Source organism: Colossoma macropomum, unplaced genomic scaffold (genome assembly GCF_904425465.1).
Source record: "Colossoma macropomum unplaced genomic scaffold, Colossoma_macropomum, whole genome shotgun sequence".
Classification (NCBI taxonomy): domain Eukaryota; kingdom Metazoa; phylum Chordata; class Actinopteri; order Characiformes; family Serrasalmidae; genus Colossoma; species Colossoma macropomum.
Window position 1 is genome coordinate 25,474,374 of NW_023494798.1, and position 20,175 is coordinate 25,494,548.

General features: G+C 37.9%; 1 protein-coding gene across 1 annotated transcript in view; it reads right to left on the reverse strand.

Moving 5' to 3' along the window:
- Positions 1-20,175, reverse strand: part of tspan4a (tetraspanin 4a) — a 135,766-nt gene that overhangs the window by 94,143 nt on the left and 21,448 nt on the right. The window lies entirely within an intron of this gene.

A 20,175-nucleotide genomic window follows, 5' to 3' on the forward strand; every position in this document is an offset into this window, starting at 1 on the left:
AAGGGCTTATAAAAAATTACATTAAGCAGCAGAGAAAGCTTCTTGCTTCAGTCGCTCAGTCCCATTGCAGGTCTGCTGAAAGCTTAATTTGATAACTGCAACGACGAGACGGCTTGTTTGCAGAACCTGTCTGGAATGCAAGAGCACATGTGTGTGCGCTTTTGCATTAGTGTGTGACGGTCTGATTTCCCAGTGCTGGTATCTCATCACTCACCATCTCTGCAATCTGCAGGCTGCTCAACCCTTATAGACTGAACGTGCCGTCTCCAACACGTTCACAATATGTACAATTTGAGATATCAACATGCTTCATATTCCACGTTAAACTAAGGAACGTTAAACTAATGAGCTGTCCAACAAAATGTTATGTGTGCTGCTGTGTGTTGTATATCCTTCTGAAATACCCTGATCTACACCACATCAATGGAATCACCAGTAATGCATGCACATTAGATTATAATACATGTAGAACATTTTTTACTGTTGTTTCTTTCTTTATTGTCATTGCTTGTAGTGTATTAAATATACCATCCAGGAGATCCAACTAGCTTTAGAGACTCTCCAACATTGCTGAGAGTAGCAAATTTCATGATGACTTTTGAAAACTTTCAAATATTTGACATCAAACTTTAAAGAAAAACAAGATGTTCTTCAAGTTGTATGCTGGAATACTACACATGCTTTTTGACTGCTGTGAGGACGAGGCTGCAGATACTTGAGAAACATCAGGAGTGTGATGTGGCTCTGTACAGCTAGATAGCAATACACACCTGTAAGAGCATAAACTACAACACCTACTGACGACTTCATGATTTTATATGCGTTTGCATATTATTGTTGTTTTAAACATTGAAAATTTGTACAGTGCAGTGTAAATGTCAGCGACCACCCTTCATTCATTTCATTTCCAGTTTCATTTCCATAATGGCTATTAAGTTTATTCAATCCTTTTCAGTGTCAGAAAAAAAAAAATCAGGTGTAATCTTCAACAGAAAATTACACAGAACCGTCAACAACTAAACATGGTACCAAAACTTTCAGTACTTAAGCCCAATCCCATTGCACCCCTTGCCCCTACCACATAGCCCTACCCCTCCGTTTTGCGTTTTCACACCTAGGGCCAGTGTGTCCCGATGTCTGTTGAGATAGAGGGGTGGGGCGAAGTGTTAGGGCTACATGGCCCTCCAAACAGAGGTTTTCAGAGGCACACTCCAAACAGAGTGTTATGAGGAAAACAGAGAACCCAGCAAGATGTAAAAACCCCACAGATTTACATATTTTCTCTCTTAATAAATTATGATACGCATTGTATTATCTTAATTTACATTGTGTGTTTAATGTCATTTCAATGTATTATTTTCCTTTTCTTCATAACAAGCATAAAAATCACTAGTAGTATGCCGATGTCTCGGTAGCTGGCTAGCTAAATTTCCTGTTCCACCTTAAATGGTGCAGCAGAAACATTCTGGTGCCTTAGGTGCACCAGACTGCTGCACCATTTCAGGTGGAACAGAAAACTTTGAACAAGAACCTGGAGAATAGCTGAATTCATGTATTAGGGGTGGGGGGTAATAAATATTGTCACATCCCCCTCTTTGGCATATGTTGCCCTAAATGTAACTAACTGGATTTTCTATTCTCTTTTAAAGATGAAAGCTTTCCACACTCTTTATCTGATGGTAACAGGTGCATGGTTGTTAGGAGTCCCAATTTCAGTATATATTTGAATGTTTTGGTAACACTTTATTTCGACAGTCCACTGCAGATGGTTTGTAGACGTTCTGTCTGTCTTTACCTCTCAGCTAAATATTTATTAAATGCAACTGCAACTGAAGTTGAGTGTGACAGATTTTATTAAATCTAAGCCTAACCCTAAGGTCAGCAAAAAACCTACACCTACTCCTTAACCTAACCCTCACCCCAGTAGCGTTGATAGTCATCTGAGTATCACCAGAAAGGTTGTTAATAATAGTATCTGTAGATTATCTAATGAGGACCATTAAATTAAAATGTCATCAATTTTTAAAGTTTAGTTTTGGAAACTGGATTATCTTATATCTAATCTCCTCAGTAATATCTGAATCTAAAGGAAGGACTTGTACTTACTGGTCATTTTGACTGAAAATTAAATAAATGAGGGGCGGTCTCTGACTTTTCCACAGTGCTGTACGTCATTTGATACTAATGTGATATATCACCAAGTTACAGTCAACATTATAATGACATGTCTTGCCCCTTCTAGGCTTAAGTTCTAAAGGGTTAAACTGTTAAGCAGCAACTCAAGTGTGTGTGCGGATGTGTGAGTGTGTGCCGGTTATTGTTTTTTTTAAATAATGTATGATTAATTTTTAATCTCACACTTGTGATGAGGCAATCTAAGCAGTCTGTGTTATTCACAGTGGGTGAGAATTACAGGTGGCTCGGGGGTCCGAGCAACTTTGATAGAAGAATGCAGCAGATATGAGCAGGTGTTTGAGTGTGTGTGGTTTGGGACTTTGGCCCACTTAAAATTCTATCTCCAACATAAACACCTGGGATTTAAAATGGGGGACCAAGCACTGCTTCTGCATGATAATGTTGAACATAAAAATAAAATTTCAGCATCCCCACAGCGCACATTTATCAAAACCGTCTACATGGTCCATATCTAAACTTGCCGCACTATGCACAAAAGCCAAAAGTCCTTCATCACTTAGGAAAATCTCTCACGGGTAGCTGTGGAGCGTGTAGAGAACACTGAGAAAATAAGAATTGATTTGTCAGCTCATCAGTGTCTGGGAGAAAGCAATTAGGCATCCCACCGTACATAGACTGCAGTGATTAATGAATGCCTTTCATGGATTAAGGTTAAACTTTATGTCTGCATCATCTACATCATGCTGATTATGCTGGGTGCTGTTTTGCGTCTGTACCTTTGTACTTAAAGCAATACTCATGACTTTGAGTTTAACCGTGTTTAACCCTGAAACACTTTCTCTTTAATAAGCTCATGATGGGGTCAGCTATAAGTGATGTAACGACAGTGTAATTGGCCTTGAAGTGGAAATGTTTGACAGTGAGATAGCGCTTTGTTCTAGCAGTGTACTGTATATGAAAGATTTATGCAAGGATTTATAGGTTTCACAGAGACTGAGATATTAACTGTCACTGTGTAATCCACATGGTACACTAAGGGCGTTTTCTCACTTGTTCTGAATATTTGAGTCCACACCTGGAGGCTTTTGAGGAGGAGGGACTCACTATCTCAGGTTTTTTCATATTGGCCATTTTCCTCCAAACCGTGGATCAATTCTGTCACCTTAGTGCACATGATTTGGCAAAAAGGGTAGACTATAAGTCCACTCCTTTACTGGTTTTGACAATAAAGGTATGACAGTTGACAATTGGCTTATACACTATATTGCCAAAAGTATTCACTCACCCATCCAAATTGTCGATTTCAGGTGTTCCAATCACTTCCATGGCAACAGGTGTATAAAACCAAGCACCTAGGCATGCAGAATCAATTGCTACAGACCTCCAAACTTCATGTGGCTTTCAGATTAGCTCAAGAACAGAATAGAGAGCTTCATGGAATGGGTTTCCATGGCCGAGCAGCTGTATCCAAGTCTTACATCACCAAGCGCAATGCAAAGCGTCGAATGCAGTGGTGTAAAGTGCTGCCACTGGACTCTAGAGCAATGGAGACGTGTTCTCTGGAGTGACTAATCATGCTTCTCTGTCTGGCAATCCGATGGATGAGTCTGGGTTTGGCGGTTGCCAGGAGAACGGTACTTGTCTGACTGCATTGTGCTGAGTGTAAAGTTTGGTGGAGGGGGGATTATGGTGTGGGGTTGTTTTTCAGGAGTTGGGCTCGGCCCCTTAGTTCCAGTGAAAGGAACTCTTAATGCTTCAGCATACCAAGGGATTTTGGACAATTTCATGCTCCCAACTTTGTGGGAACAGTTTGGGGATGGCCCCTTCCTGTTCCAACATGACTGCGCACCAGTGCACAAAGCAAGGTCCATAAAGACATGGATGAGCGAGTTTGGTGTGGAAGAAACTGACTGGCCTGCACAGAGTCCTGACCTCAACCCGATAGAACACCTTTGGGATGAATTAGAGCGGAGACTGCAAGCCAGGCTTTCTCGTCCAACATCAGTGTCTGACCTCACAAATGCGCTTCTGGATGAATGGTCAAAAATTCCCATAAACACACTCCTAAACCTTGTGGAAAGCCTTCCCAGAAGAGTTGAAGCTGTTATAGCTGCAAAGGGTGGGCAGACATCATATTAAACCCTATGGATTAAGAATGGGATGTCACTCATGCGTGTGAAGGCAGACGAGCGAATACTTTTGGCAATATAGTGTATTTTTGTTATGGTTATGTTTCTTTATTAGGCTACTGACATAGCACATGTGTTCTCTGCAGTACTGTCAGTGCAAGCATTCCCACAATGTTTTCTTTCCTTTCAGACTGTAAATGGGGGACTCCCAAATCACACAATCATGTTAGCATCAGCTCTTAGAAGCTCAGTCTCAATCTCAATGCCACATCTTTCAAAGGCCGGGAGTCACATGTTCTAGCCTTTACCCTTCAGCTTGGTAGCATCATGTTGATAGGGGAGACCCAGCTAGTGGGTGGGGACTAGTAAAGACTAAATCTGGGGGAAAATTTGAGTAAAAACAAAAAAACAAACTTCAATTAAGGAGTAATGTGACAAAAATGAACAAATCTTGTTATTCAACGTGCAGTGCAGGAAGTGGACACTCAGAGCAAATGGCCCTGGGTCCAGGTACAATGATGGTTTTAAGGTCTAATTGTGTACCTTAGGTAAGTTTTTTTAATGTTTTTAAACAAAACCAACAAATTCAAAATCAGGGTGTATGGAGTCAATACAGCTAAAAAAAAATAACTGCAGTGGAATATGGTACAGTTATGTTCCCGAACTAAAGCTGCAGACATACCTTTAAGGGTACCACCCAAGTGACAAGAGAGGTCTCACTCCAGTCACAGTTTAGTACCTTTTTCTTAAAGTGCAGGACCACCGCTGACCAGAAAAGCTGTGCAATAACAAATAGACTACAATCTGTAAATATAAGCCTACAAAATGCACCTACAGCTATATGTAAGTTTGCATGCCCTGGTCAAATTACATTTTGTTGATTTTCTAAGTGAAAATAAATTAAAACATCCTTTGCGAAGAGCACACTTCTGTACATTTTAATACACAATTGCTCTTTTTTTGCTGAAGTTAACATATTGGGAAAAAATAGGTAAAAAAGTGGCTTGTGCAAATGTTATGGCACATTTTATATTTTTTTATTTTTTCCCAGTATGTTAAACTCAGCAAATAGATACAAAGCTGAAGTGATCAAATACCCATGACTCACGGCCTTCGTTACCTGGATCAGGTGTGTTGGATTAGAGTTGGAGCTAAGCTCTACGGGGTGGTAAATCTACCGGACCAGGATTGGGCACCCCTGCTGTAGAGGGGGTGTTAACTTATTCTCACTTAGAAAATGACAAAAGATGTAGTTTCAAACTTTTGCTTATGACAGTTTGTATATGGTAGGTGTTCCTGCTAAAATGGCCAACAAATGTAGATACAAGGAGCCTAATCATCTGGCAAGTCAGTGTATAATGCAGAGAAATCAACAAATCTACCCAAACAAACAAATACATAAAAATAGTGACTGAGTGGATGGTTGGATGGAAGTAATTACTCCTCACTTTTTCATGCTTTAACAAATTTTGCTTCCTTTGTATTCTTTCCCTAGCCTACTTTTTCAAACTGTGTTTAAGTGAACATCAGCTTCTTTGGCATTGGACTTCAGTGAGAGTTAGACTGCTTATATATGCAGAAGTACAAAAAGTATGACAAGTAAGCAGAGTCACTGATGTTTTAGCCATTTCTCTGGGATCATTCCAAGCTCTGATCCTTTCCTGTGCGCCACTGCAGACGACAGTGCAGGATTTGAAGTCCTACGCACGTCTCAGGATTTATACATCCTGTATCAACGCCTTACTGAGGCTTTATACATTTACATGTTATTGTCCACTAAGGAAGCATTCCTGCATATTTTAGTCTTGATTGTAATAAGTTTGTTAAGGATTCTGGAATGCAGACGTTTAGCATAAGCAGGGCAAGAATTATTTATTTATTTTTTACATGAATGAATGATGAACGCACAAAACATACACGCACACACTCACTCCTCCCTTTCCGCTTGCCCTCCTTTCTTTTCATCTCTGTCATTTGGAGCAAACCTTGTTAAAGCCGCCACTCCAGTCTCTCTCAGTGAAGGACACTAATCCAGGCCTCTTCATTAGCACGAGAGGCGCTTTGTCTCTCAGCACGTTCTCTCGCTCTGCATTCACGTCCCCCTCTTTGTCTGCTCTTCCTCTTCCATCCACATTTTACTTCTGGATTCTCACACACTTCAGTGAACCTTATCATACTCACTTAATTCAATTCAGCAAGCCCTACGCAGTTAACGCCGAAACTCGAATTCCTACCCCAGAGTCGTTCCCAGACATTTATTCTTATCTCTCCCTGAGCACACATTAAAGAAGAGAAATACTCTCAAGCCAGAGAGGCAACTTTGAGAAATAAGTGAGTGTAAAACTGATACCCCCTCTGTAGGCAAGGCATCATATCGAGGTCATGTACTCCAGCCAAGGGGTCAAGATAGAAAACGACGGGCGATTCAAGCCAAATATCCCATTTGGATTTCGGAAGCGAGTTGCCCTGCGGCGCTTTACGCAATAAGAACGTGCTGTCATTATCTCTTTAGAATATTAATTTTTCAGTGTTACTGGCCTTCACTGAAAATTGGATTGCTAATGCAGAGATTTATGAAAGGCCTTTATGAGAAAACAGAAGTGTGCAGATACAAAAATAATAGAAGCATCTATATACAAATATTATACTCAATATATGGCCTGTATATGGACAAAACATTAGTATTGCTATTATATTGCTTTATGCTGTGATTGCGATACACCTTGCAATCTCAAAATATCTATAAAAAACAAATGTGCTGGTGATAACGCATCTGAAATTAATTAAGTTTCAGTTTATGAAGGCTGTAGCTAATCATGCAAACTGTGCATAGGACCCCCTACTAACTGCGTCATGCTTGTGAGGCAGAGGGTCTAAGCAGCAGTAAACCAGCAGAGGTGTCAACAAACTCTGGAAATAAGAGCAAATCAGTGATGAAGGATAATGATGTGAGAATTCCACCGATTTTTCAACATTTCTGCATAATAAAATGGTTAAGATGAAAACAGTCATTCAGAGTTTGTGTGAAATTTCCATTTTAAAGAAACTTGAAGAAAGCCTCGGACATTGTTTTACAGATAAGATTTTGGCCTAGATTTTTTTATCTGAAGAATGGCGGAGATGTACATGCAGGGTGTTGTAAGGCAAAATAGTCCTCAAAGACAACAGTAATTTACCACTATTTTACCATCATCAACATGACATACAAACTCAGAAGACACGTAGGTTCACTCATCATTTGAATAGTAAATTGTTTATCTCAACAATTAAAAAATCTCAACAATTATATTCTACAAAAGTTTCAAAAAATTCAAATTCTCTTTCTTGAAAAAATGAATGAGTATGTAAACACTGTTGAAGTTTCAAAAATGTTTACTCCCCCATATATAAAATCTGCAACAAAATGGCCAATTTTAATTATTTGCTTACTTATTACTTAATTCTTTGTTTCACGCCATCCAATCAAACTGAAGTTATAAAGTGTGTTTCAGCCTGGACTGCATTTGATGAGAGGCATAATACAGTGCAGCCAATCAGAATAGAGCTCACTTATAACATGGTTCAAAAGTCAGAGGCCACCTTCTCATTTATTTCCTTCATGTCATTAGTTATCAGTCATTCATTTTTCAGCATCAGGATAGAAGCAGAAAACCTCAAAAACAAATTTGTTCAGTATTTAATGTGTCCATTCTTTGGCTTTATTACAGCTTCCATTCTTATTGAGACACTTCCATTCAAGTTTTCAAATATTTTTCAGGTTTTTAATATTATCTCCAAAGTGCAGTCTTTAAAATTGGTTGCATTTTCTGATGGGATTTTCCAAGTAATCCCAGTTGAAATGTTAAAGTGTTCATTAGTAAAGCATGGACAAAGTACATACAAATTAATTTGATATTATGTTGGAAGTTTTTGTGTAATTTTCTGTTACATATATGTTTTCTGCTTTTTTCTGACACTGAAAATGAAATACTTGTACTTCTTGGCAGGAAAGTGTCTGACTTTTACATGTATGTACTGTACATATGTTAATCTTAAAGGCACATTAACAAAAACAGCCTGTACGATTATTAGAGATAAAGAAGGGTTAAAATTGGCATGTAAAAATGAATTACTGTTTTTGGCACATAAAACTACACAGTGGATTTTCAAGAAATTCACGTAAAATGGAGGATTTGGGCCATTTTATAAATCAATATATTTCTTTCACACCAAAGAGGAATTTAATTGTACCCTGACTTTAACAACAGAATTTGGGAAACAATAAAATGCATTGCGAGAGAGCACCAAGGCACTTTTTGCACATGGCATTCTCAGGTATATAAACCAGGTCAAGAGACCTGAAATAATGTTATTCTCTTGGTAAATATTCTTGGTGGATTCATGTTTGAAGCTTGTGTCTCTATGTTGCTGCTATAACTGCTGCCATTGTTAAAGGTTAGTCTCCCAATTACAAAAATAACATGGATTTGCCTGGTTTTAAGGGATGGAGAAAACTCACAGAAAACTGCTCACTGCTAGTAGCCCGAACTTTAAAAAACTGAACAGAATATGAAATCAACTGAACTCCCAGTTTCTCTGTCCATTACATGTACAATAAGCCCTCACATACATACACTGAGTGACCAGAGGTTTGACACCTGCTCAATGTTTTTTTTCTGAAATCAAGGGTTTTAATAGGGAATTTGGCCCTCCTTCACTGCAGTCACAGCCTCTGTACTACTCTTCTGTGAAGGCTACAGTAAATGTTGGAACATTGCTGTGATGATCTGATTGGAGCTCCATTACTTCAGAGAATGCAGTTGCACTGCTCCTCAGCCCAATGCTGAGGGGTTTTATACCCCCCTGGCTGAAACTTGATATTGGCCATGGTAACCTAAGGATCATGCATGGCTGCTCCAAAGCATCCCATTCTACTGGCAATGCTTTTCTATGGAGATTATACAAGCTGTGCGTGCACTATACATCTGTGTGAGCAATAGAAGCACCTAAAGTAGCTGAATTCACTTATTATAAGAGGTGTCTGGCTAATGCATTTAAAATGCATCTCATAAAGCAGATGCATTTTGCTTTTTCACCATGCACAAATCGAGCATTTAGGCTCATACATCAATTTTGCTTAAACATGCAGGCAGACTGCATTCAAAACTGCTGCAAAAGGCTCAGTACATCTGGTCCTCAGTGATGAATCAGTAATGTGACATTTAATGACATCTTGATTCTTCTGACCAAAATTCAGTGTTGTTGATTACATGGGTACCTCGATTCATCAAAACATGCACAGAAAACAATCATCTGTAACTGTGGTCAGGATGCTCACAGCACACAGTAAAAAAAAAGTGACTGGTTAGAGAACATATTTGCATATTGCAGCCCTCTATAATAGCAGCAATGCAAAGGCTAATACTGTGACAGTATCTGCCTCATATACTTCATCCACATGTAGATGAAGAGTCGGATATCTATTGCATGTTAAGCTGGCCACAGCTGTTGTGAGTAAGCCATTTGGAGCGAGATAGTTGCTGCACTGAAAAAAGTTTGTGAAGTACAAGGCATTGCAGATTTAAAAGTTGTTCAAGAGTTTTCTTTGAATCATTTAGTAGCTTTTAACTCCTTTTCACAGCAGACATATAAAATGCAATTTCTGTGTGTTTTGGAGGTTTCTCAGTTTTTTGAAATATACATAATTTATAAAAACAGAAGTGAGCTGGTGAGGAAGCACATCAAGATTTATAACAGTGTTTCTATTGTGTTGAAATGCTTTTATTTTCTGGCAATGGTGCACAGTTTTTTTCACATGAAGAAAGCTGCAGTCGTGTTGTCTGTCTTTGTAGAGAGGTGTGGATAGTTTTCACAGCAGGGGGTTCTGACTTCTACCTTTTACCTCTCATTGCTTGCTTGAAGTTTAACACAGAGTCACAACATCTTGCAGACCAACAAGGCCAACAATGTCCTAGTTAATCTTAAGAGTTACAGGGAAGATACTATTTGATCATATTAATTCAAAATATCTGGGTCCATTTGCATTTCGCCAGCAGAATGGCCACTTTATCCCTGCAGAAATGAAGAGAGTGAGATATCCTCACAAGTTTGCTGTTGCTTGTTTTGGTTACAGCCCCATTTTGAGACATCGCCTGCCCCTACAAATTACGCTAAAACAGCGGCCTGTAGTTGATTACATCAGTCAGATGACCTTTCCTGTCAAAGCAAAGGGATCTTGGCCAGGTTAAAGGTTCCATTTCATGGAAAACCAAAGTTACTTCACCTTCTGGAAACAAAAGTTTGATGTAATATGTAAAACATTATTGAAGTTTTAAAACGTACTGTTCATGTCTTAGTCCATACAGTCCATGTATGAAAACCGTAAAAACAGTTTTTGTGATGTTATGATAAACAGTGCATTTATTTATATCTACTGGACTGCTTTTTGAAAGAGGTACAATATATTACGGCAATTTAAAACAGAGCTTATTTACACATTAAGTGTGTTTCAAATTGTCATGTAAACAGCGTACTCTAATTTGTTTCGGATTTCTCAGTCTGCACATGTTCGAAACAGACAGCCGTAGTGAGCAGCGTTGCTGCAAGATGCAGCAAAACACTTCTAAAGCGATGCTGAAACCAAACGATTAAAGATTTAAATATTCTTCATTTTCTAGATGATATATGTTCATATTTTCAGGTAAAGTGGCGAGATGTTTTTGAAAAAAAAGGCGGCATGAAGTTTGAGTTTTAGATTATGTTTACGTCACTTCTTTTTCTCTGAGTTTATTGGCTGGTTGCAAAGTAGAAATCCAATTATTGCCTGGCTCATATAAACCCGGAGTTTTCACATTATCTGATTACTTAAATGCATGCAAACACTTTGATCAGATTACTGACAAAATCCAGTTATTGGATTATTAAGTGTAGGTTAAATGCACTCATTGTAACAAAAACAGCTCAAAGAATGGTTGGATAATGTAAAAAACCTACAATAAATATTCACTAATATCTTCCTAAGTTTTTTCTTAAATGTGTTCTTGAGAAAGACCCTAAGAAAAGTCTACATTCTTAAACCACAGAATTGTTCTTGAGTATGGAGATTCTGTTCTTCCCTAAGAACAAAACCCAAATAAGAAAACACTGGTGAATCAGTCAGATCTTTGTCAAAACTGCAGAAGTGGGTTTTGAGAAGATATTTCTTCTTAAGAATGGTTGGTAAATGAGGCCCAATGTGGTTGGTTAGGACTCATTTGCATCCTGTTGGTCCATAAAATCATACAAATGTTATAAGAGGACCTCAGGGGAAAAATAAAATACATGAAAAATGTAGAATATTTCCTTTAAGTGACAATTCCTTTAAGTGATTATACACCAATCGTGGCTATTACACTGCATTCTACAAAGCTGCATTTCAAATATATCATTTTTTCACAGGCATAATGTAGTGTCATGTCATGGCAGTCTGCATTGCATTCTCAGACTAAAAGCTGCTCTGGCTGTTTATCACATGAGGTGACTGTGAAAGACGTGTGTTTCTTGTTTCATTCTTATGGGAGAATCATGCAGGCTGAAGGAGAATAAGCAGGTCATTCGGAAATGGTGAAACGAAATAAAATGCTAATCATCATGCTGGTTCTGTACTTGTAGGGGACGGACTCTGTGCCAACTGAATATCATATCTTCATTTCAACGTGTAAATATGTCGGTGTGAATGAGATCTGACAAGCAAAGAACAGTGCTCTGGGAATGGGTCCCATTAATGAATTATACATATAAATCACATTACTCGAGGCACTCTGGACTCTGAGAATGAATAATACATCCATTAATCTACGGCTTTGTAAGTGAAACCAACTGACCTCTATCTTGAAAAAAAGATGAGCAAATAATTGAAAGTGAAATAATAACACAATAAATAATAAAAATATTAAACCCGGTGAGAGTCATGGCAGTATAGCCTGGCCTACTTGCAGTGAAAACATCAAATGTATCTTTGAAGTCTATTATGTTATTTGTGAGTGGTTGTGAGATAGCGAGATAGATAGATAGATAGATAGATAGAGAGAGAGAGAGAGAGAGAGAGAGCACTATCTGCTAGTTTTGTTTGAAAATTCCTCATGTAGTATCTCTGTCAATCATCCACCTGTCACTCACCCATCCATCTATTTCACACCCTTGCAGTGGAAGATTCACTTGAATGACAGGAACCTGTTAGACACGTACCACCAAAAATATTCTACACCCAAAAATGTCCTGTACTAAGTGTTTGGCCCATGCTGCTCTAACAGACGGCTAAATTTGCATCTATGGCACTTACTCATTTCATTTGCATGCTAGGTTTGCCACCAGTTTTTTCATCAGAAATTGCTAATGCAATCCTAGACCAGGTTTTCAGAGCATGCCTCAGAGCAGACTTTTTTTCTTTTTTTTTTTTCTTTTAAATATTTTTCCTGATACATTTTCCTGATATGTCTGGGTAAATTGGCCCTCAGTCAGAATAGTCAGTTTGGCAAATGTGATTGATCTCTTTCCTTTCCAGCAGGCTGCACTCTCGTCCTGCTCTTCTTCCACTTCCCATCATCACCACAGCATGCGCTGATTGATAATGATTGCACAGCGAATTATCCAATTATTACAAAAATATCAACCGCATACAAATGAAGTTAGCAATGAGGTTATATGGAACAGGCAGAATCATATACACAAACACTGCATAACATCTTTTTGTGCTTTGTTCTGTTTTATATATGGTCATCCCTGCTGTTATGAATATTATTTGAATTTTTAAGAATCCAAAGGATTGATTCTCTGTAGGTGTGTGGACCATTATAACAAATTAGTTCAAACTGCAGACCCACAGTAAAAAAAATTATTCACACCTTAGACATTTACAAGGATTACGTTATCATATACTTAAAGCGAAGGCATTAATAGCGATAGTAATAAGCAATAATAAAAAAAAATATTCAAAACATGCCGTCCCAAATTTATGTCTGTCATGTCTCCCCATCCCACTGAGGAGACTCAACTTGGACTCTCCCTGGCTCCGCCCACTCTCCCCCTCTCCCACACACCTGCAGCTCCTTTTGGACTCATTAACGCTGCTACATATACTCCTTTGTTTCCACTGTGTGTTTGCGAAGTCTTTGTGTTTGTCACTTGAGGTCTAAGCCTGTTTCTTGTTTGGTGTTCCCTGGTTTTGACCCCTGCTAGACTCTTTGTTATTTCTGAATATAGATCTGCATCTTTTCCTGCCTGCCGGTGTGTTGAGCGCTGCCTGCTACAACAATGAGTATCGGAATGCCCTTAATAAAGTCACTTTGCACTAGCAATCTCCCTCAGGCCCCTATGTTACAATGTCACTACTGAAACACAGTTATTTTGGCCACATTCCTGCATTTTAGAGCAGGAAGTGAGTCCGCATCCCTGTCCCTCATGGCCACATGGTGAGCAGTTAGATCTCATTTTTTTTTAAGTAAATGTGTCCCAAAGTCAGAAAACCAGAGTGTAACACTACAATTTGTAACTACTGAACAACTATTTTCTGCAATTAAGTCAACATTTTTGTGTTTTAATAAAAAATTATGATCTTATGTGTGTACAACTGTTCAAAGCTGTGATTGCTAGTTATGTACTGGCTACTGTTTTTGAGTTCCGCTCAAAGTGTGCTAAAATTATCTTTACCAAAACAGTCACTACTGAAACATCTGGTAAAGTTTCGGTTGTGTTATGATTGTTTTCATAATGACAAAATGGAATCATCGATAAAGGGTTGGGCAAAATATTTTGAAAAAGTAGCTATGGCTGAATACTGAATACAGTATTCCATTACAATATTTTATAAAAGTAACATTTTCAGAATACATTTATAATATATCTTGGTAAGGCACATGGGATGTTTTACTTAATTAATGCTGTTCCACACTGTTACTACTACTCTTTCTGTAATTATTCTGTTAATACATTTTATGAAAAAATTGCGTATGATTTAAATGAAGACTCTCTCTCACCTCCTGCTTCAGTGCTGCTCTCACAGTCCCCAAGCAGGAGTCCAGTACAACACCAATGCTAAAATTCTCACTCCCATGTCCATTGCTGGGGATATTATTAGTTTGATTGTCCCTCAAGAGCTCAGTAACACTGAGATTAATAACTGATCATCATATTGATTTATCAGTCTACTCAGGCTTTAGCAGAGCTCAGTAACACTGAGATTAATAACTGATCATCACATCGATTTATCAGTTTACTCAGGCTTTAGTAGTAACTTCAGTGTAAAGAAGCCGTTACTTGACGTCTTTTTAGAATTTGTCTAATATGTTTGCTACATGCCGTGCACCGATTTTAAAACAGTTAATAAACAATCTTTGATGATGTTTCTTTTGAAGATTTATTATTATTTAGTGGATAAGTATTCTAAAAGTATTCACCTAAAAACATAAAAAGTAACTATTCTCAATACTGCCTTTATAAAATATAACTTGGACTGATCACAGATACTTAATTTCTGTAATTTGAATACGTATTCCCAATACCTGTATTCTATTACATCCCAACTCTGGGCATAGGGTCATTCAAAGCAAAAAGATTTAGTCTGAAGTCCAAGTCAGGTACAAGTCTGAAAAGTGTTTGCAATTTTGACATTAAACTAACACAGTATAATGAACTATATAACATCACAAGTTTGTTGTTCATGAGTTTGCATGAATAAAAATGCTGAGCAGCCCTAACAGACTTTGATTTTGGATCAAGATTACAAAAGAATAAAAGCCACTTTGAAAAAAGGTTCATTACTGAATTCAATTTCAATTTTCGATTTTGAACACATTTCAATATGAGCACTGACTAAAGTGACATCTATAATTAGATCTGTGGGAAGGACATCAGCAAATAGGGTTGAGAATTGTGGTTGTTCAGTGAGTGCTCAGGATGCTTGTTCATTAGTGCAATATGAAAGGAAAAACAGAAGAGCAATGTTCCTCAGACGACTGAGAGTGCCAGTGCAGGACATGAAGAACAGTCCATCCACAACTACATAGAGTTCAGCGGTGCTGAAACAATACACACTGGTCACTTGCTGTCATAATTTGGGTAAACTGCACATTAATACAGAGTTATTCCGATTGATCACCTTTACTCTATGATTAAATAGTGCTATCCTGATAGGAGTGATCTCTTCCAGGATGACGATACTCCCATCCACAGAGTGACAAGGGGTCACTCATATGCTGTGGCTTTGGTAGCCACCAGATCCATTTGAACATGAATGGGAGATTTCGGACTGATGTTAGACAGCGTCCTCCACCAATGTCATCACAACAGCATATGAGGGAATATCTTATGGAAGAATGATGTTCTGTCCCTCCAGTAAAGTTCTAGAGACTTGCTGAATCTATGTCAAAGTGCATTGAAGCTGTTCCAGCAGGTCATAGTGGCCCACCATCTTACTAAGACACTTTATGTTGGTTTTCCCTCTAATTTGTCACCTTGCATTGATCGAGTTATATAATGCAGACTAGCCCATCTTAAACTCCAACTGAACTTCTCCTTCTACACACACACAGAGCATTGCCTTCATGCGAAATTTTCTAAAATCTGTGCATTTTCATATTCATTTCTTATACTTATATATTATGTATATGCTACACTAAGATAACCAAGGTTGCATACAGTTTACATAAGAAAAAGTCTTGAAAAACTTCACCAGACTGAAAGTAAAGCCACTCCGACTGTAAAGACAGTTTCTGTGGTAACAGTTTCCATTAGCCTTGAGATGAAAGGCACAGCTAAAAGGAAAAACTGCACTGCAATATTCTGAACTCTTTCATCAACAGCCATATTCATATGGACATAAAACAAAATGCTTTACAATGTGCTTATTCCTCACAGAAATATTTTGAACAACTTACAATTGGATAAAAGCAATGTAATTTTTGCTGTTGAAAGCTATATTTGCATATATTTCATAAACACATGCAAACCTGCAACACTATAAATGTAAATGCATAAGAGGAACAAATTTGCTTCCTCAAATTTGACTAATATGCATATAAACAGTTCAACAAATCAGCAACACGGTGGATAATAATTTCATAGCATCCATCATGAACACCACTGCGTCTTAGTTCTTTGCCTCTTGAGACGACACTACACTGAAAGGTGAGAACGTGTATGCCATTTATATCTCCAAAGACGTCACCCATCCAAGGGCATCGACGTATAATGCTGATCTCTCCCTTTTCTCTCAGTGTGAAAGTGTCCTCTGCCTCATTAATGCTGCCCTTCTGTGAGGCCTTATTATCTGTGTGCGCACTCTGCTTGATCACACACTTTGTTAGGCCAGTCCATTAATTAGTTTGTGGCTATAAATTTGTCACCATTTTGCAAAAGTGTTTGCTGGGATTGCGGGGGACTTTAAAACGCCGTTGACATGTCGGAAATTTTTGTGCAGAAGCGGGACAGCTTGAGGCGTCCTGTGGGGGGATTTTGGGGTGAGGGCTGCGGGAGACAGAGTAGGGTGTGTGAGGTTTTGGTTCTTCAGGCTAATCTCCACCATAATCCCACTTCCATTGTCTCCAGCTGAATTAGACAAGATTAGGCAAGAGACAATCCGCCCAGAGAGCAGGGCTCATGGATCCAGAGAATAATCCCTCTATCATAAACACAAACACATTCACATTGCCCTCAAAACAACACTTACCCCATTAACAAACAGCAGTAGAAAGCAGTGGAAGAATACACCATTGTTGATCAGCGACATTATAAAGACCACAAATGTAAGTCTGAGTAGAAACCGCATGCTGGTAACTAGGGCTGCAGCTATAATTGGTTAGTTCATCAATGTTTTTTATTATTTTATTTAGTAATTACTTAATGCAAATAGGCTAGTCCTGTTTCAGCATTCCTGCTTTACAAATATTTAGGGTTGGAAAGCTTCAGCATCATATTTAGTCTATTTTTGAAAAATAGCACAGTAATGACTGTAACAGTGCTAAATAAATAAATAAATAAATAAATAAAGTCCTTGAAAAGAACAATAAATGTACAAGAGATGCAAAAATAAACCCCAAAACAAGTTAGCAACATTTCAACACTTGAATGAGGCAAAAATATGCAGAATGACTACCATTATGACCCAAACATTGCTTCTTAAAAAAAGTTGCATATTTATTCACTATAATAATGTATTGCAATGACACATCATCCTATTAGGGGTATAAAGAGATGCAAAATTAATTTCAATGCAATACATTTTTCAATACAGCAAAAATAAGACATGCCTGAATATGAGTCTTGTGTTCATAGTCTTGTATTATTATATATTTGTACCATGCTCACTAGGGCCATAACAATACACATATTTTAGGTTTGATACCATTTCCAAATCTGAGGTCAAGATTCAATTCAGTGTTTGATATTCTGTATGTATTGATTCTACAGAGCTCTAATTATACACTACACAAATTGGTTTGGCTCAGACAAAGAACTTTTTCAACGCATGCTGTGCCACCTCCCAGAGTTTATCATTGATTTATAAATGACAGTCATTTGAGCGCAGGTGTGTGCATAACATAAATCTCTCCCTCTCATTTCCTATTTCTGATAGAACTCGCTCAGGTGCCTAGTTTTGACCACTGACAGTGGTTTCCAAGAACAATGATAAATAGGAGAGCCTTGGAAGAGACTGAGTGGTGTATTGTGGTTACTGTGATTAAAACATTTTTATGTAAAAATAAGTATTAATGATCTTGTACAGATGCAATTCTTTTTATTCTTTTCTAAAACACCTCATGTAAAAGTTAATGAATCCTTCTCAAGCTTCTAACATTGTTCTTACTAGCTCCAGTGTTTAGCAGTAGCTCATCTGAGGGGATAGCTTTCATCGCTGAAGCCTGAAATGACTTTAACATTGAGTGACTAAACAATTTGCCTGGTTTGATTATTGTAAAAGTGTTCACTTTAAATTGGCCCACATGCATATTTTGCAAACTCATCTTAGTAAAGCCATTTTATTTTGAATAAAAAATGTTTTAATGTGCTTCTAAATTTTCCTTTGTATTGCCAAACTTTTAGTCTTATCGTACAAGTGTTATGAATGCTACCACACAGCCTTTAGCTTTATCTCTATCACTGTATCGGTACCGGCACACCAAAGTGTTAACTTCTAGCAACATGGTGATGTATACTGTTAGAAAGCTTAAAATCTCAGGATTTGATTCCCACAAACCATATTATAATCCATTATTCACAGCAGTGACAATCATCTTATTTGCAACATAAGCACTGAATGAACAAACGCTAGCAAATCTGTGTGTATTTAGCTTCAAAGCCCTGCCACTATCCACAGAGACATCATAATCCAAAATATGGTCTTAATTATACAGCAAGAGTCAGAGATCAGTTTAGAGATCTGTGAGTCAGGTGGAAATATATGATTTCCTGGACTCCCGGCTAATCATCGTCCATTAAACTCACAGTCTTGCAGTGTGAACAAAGTGAACAATGCATTATCAATCAAAACAAATGTAATTTCTTTTTATAATCAATGTTGTCTACAGTAATAGTTTACAGTCTAATGCATATAACGCCCATATTTATAGCTCTATCATACCAACTGAGCCTAAGTAACAGTACACGGCATTGCAGTTGCCTTGACTGATGAAAGTGGAGCTGTAGAGTCCTTGATGGAAAGAGGCTAAAGAGATAAGAAGTGAGGTGAAGGAGAGTACAAGGTGCAAGTGAAGGATGGAGAAACAGGACAAAGCTACAAGTATACTATAATCATCACTTGTACTCTCTTTAAAAAAGTCTGTGTCCTACATCAGTCTCAGTCTGTCCCTCGGGTGCTCATTCATCCAGCCCTCACCAGGCTGCCAGAAAGTTCCAGTGGACTGCACAGTCAATAGCTCAAGCAGCACCTATAAATTCCATTATAATGTTACTGTGCCGAATAATAACCACAGCTATAAAACTATTCACTGGCAGTAATCACAACTCGCAAAAACAAACTCTGGTTGGCTCAGTAAAAAGATACAACTTTCCAACCTGTTCTATCTACAGTAATGCATCACATTGAAGATCCTGTATATTTATCTATGGAAGCCAGTTGCATCTTTGACTGATTGGTCCAAAAACAATAAATAGCATTAATTTACTTTAGATATTGGTGTAAATAACTTTTATATAATAAATTAAGTGTTTCATTTAATGGTGCGTCATGAAAGTGGAAATAGGCTTCTTTCTTTTCGCAGTAAAAACAACTTTTAAAGAGAGTCAAGAAAATGAGAGTTTCAGCCACATGACTGAACTTTATGACTTTTTATGCACATAAAACCACAACTTTAAAACAAGTTGTAATGCAAGTTGTAAAAACAGTGTCATAAAACTTTTTTTTTTTCAATTACTAATGCACTAAATTCCATTTACGATGATTACTTATGATTATTCTTCAGTATGGATCTTGAACTCACTGATAAATGAGCATGCATTAAGTCTACAGTGCAATATCCCTGAAACTGTGACATTTAATGTGAAATTGCTTTATAATGGCAAATCTTGAAGGTTGCAGACAGGCTGCTGCACATGTCGTCTCTAATCATAAACAGACATTTGTTTTCTGAGAGCTTTAGCATTTTTGGGTTATGTTTAGGATTAGGCTTTGTAGGTTAGTGCGGTATTAAGCTTTAAGAGTTTGGGATAGGCGCTGACAGTAGACTGACTCTAAGAAGCAAGAAGGCTTTAAGGGTTTTGCCACAAGATGTTGCTTTCTGTTGCCTAATGCAATCAAAGTGTCCTGAAAGGAGGTTGAAGAGATGGAAGATAGAATGTTCCTTTGTGTTTGAGCTACATCCAGATGTCGGTGTCATATTCATGTGCTTAATCTTCTACTGCATCTTTCTATCTCTGTAATGAACATCAACATGCTTCA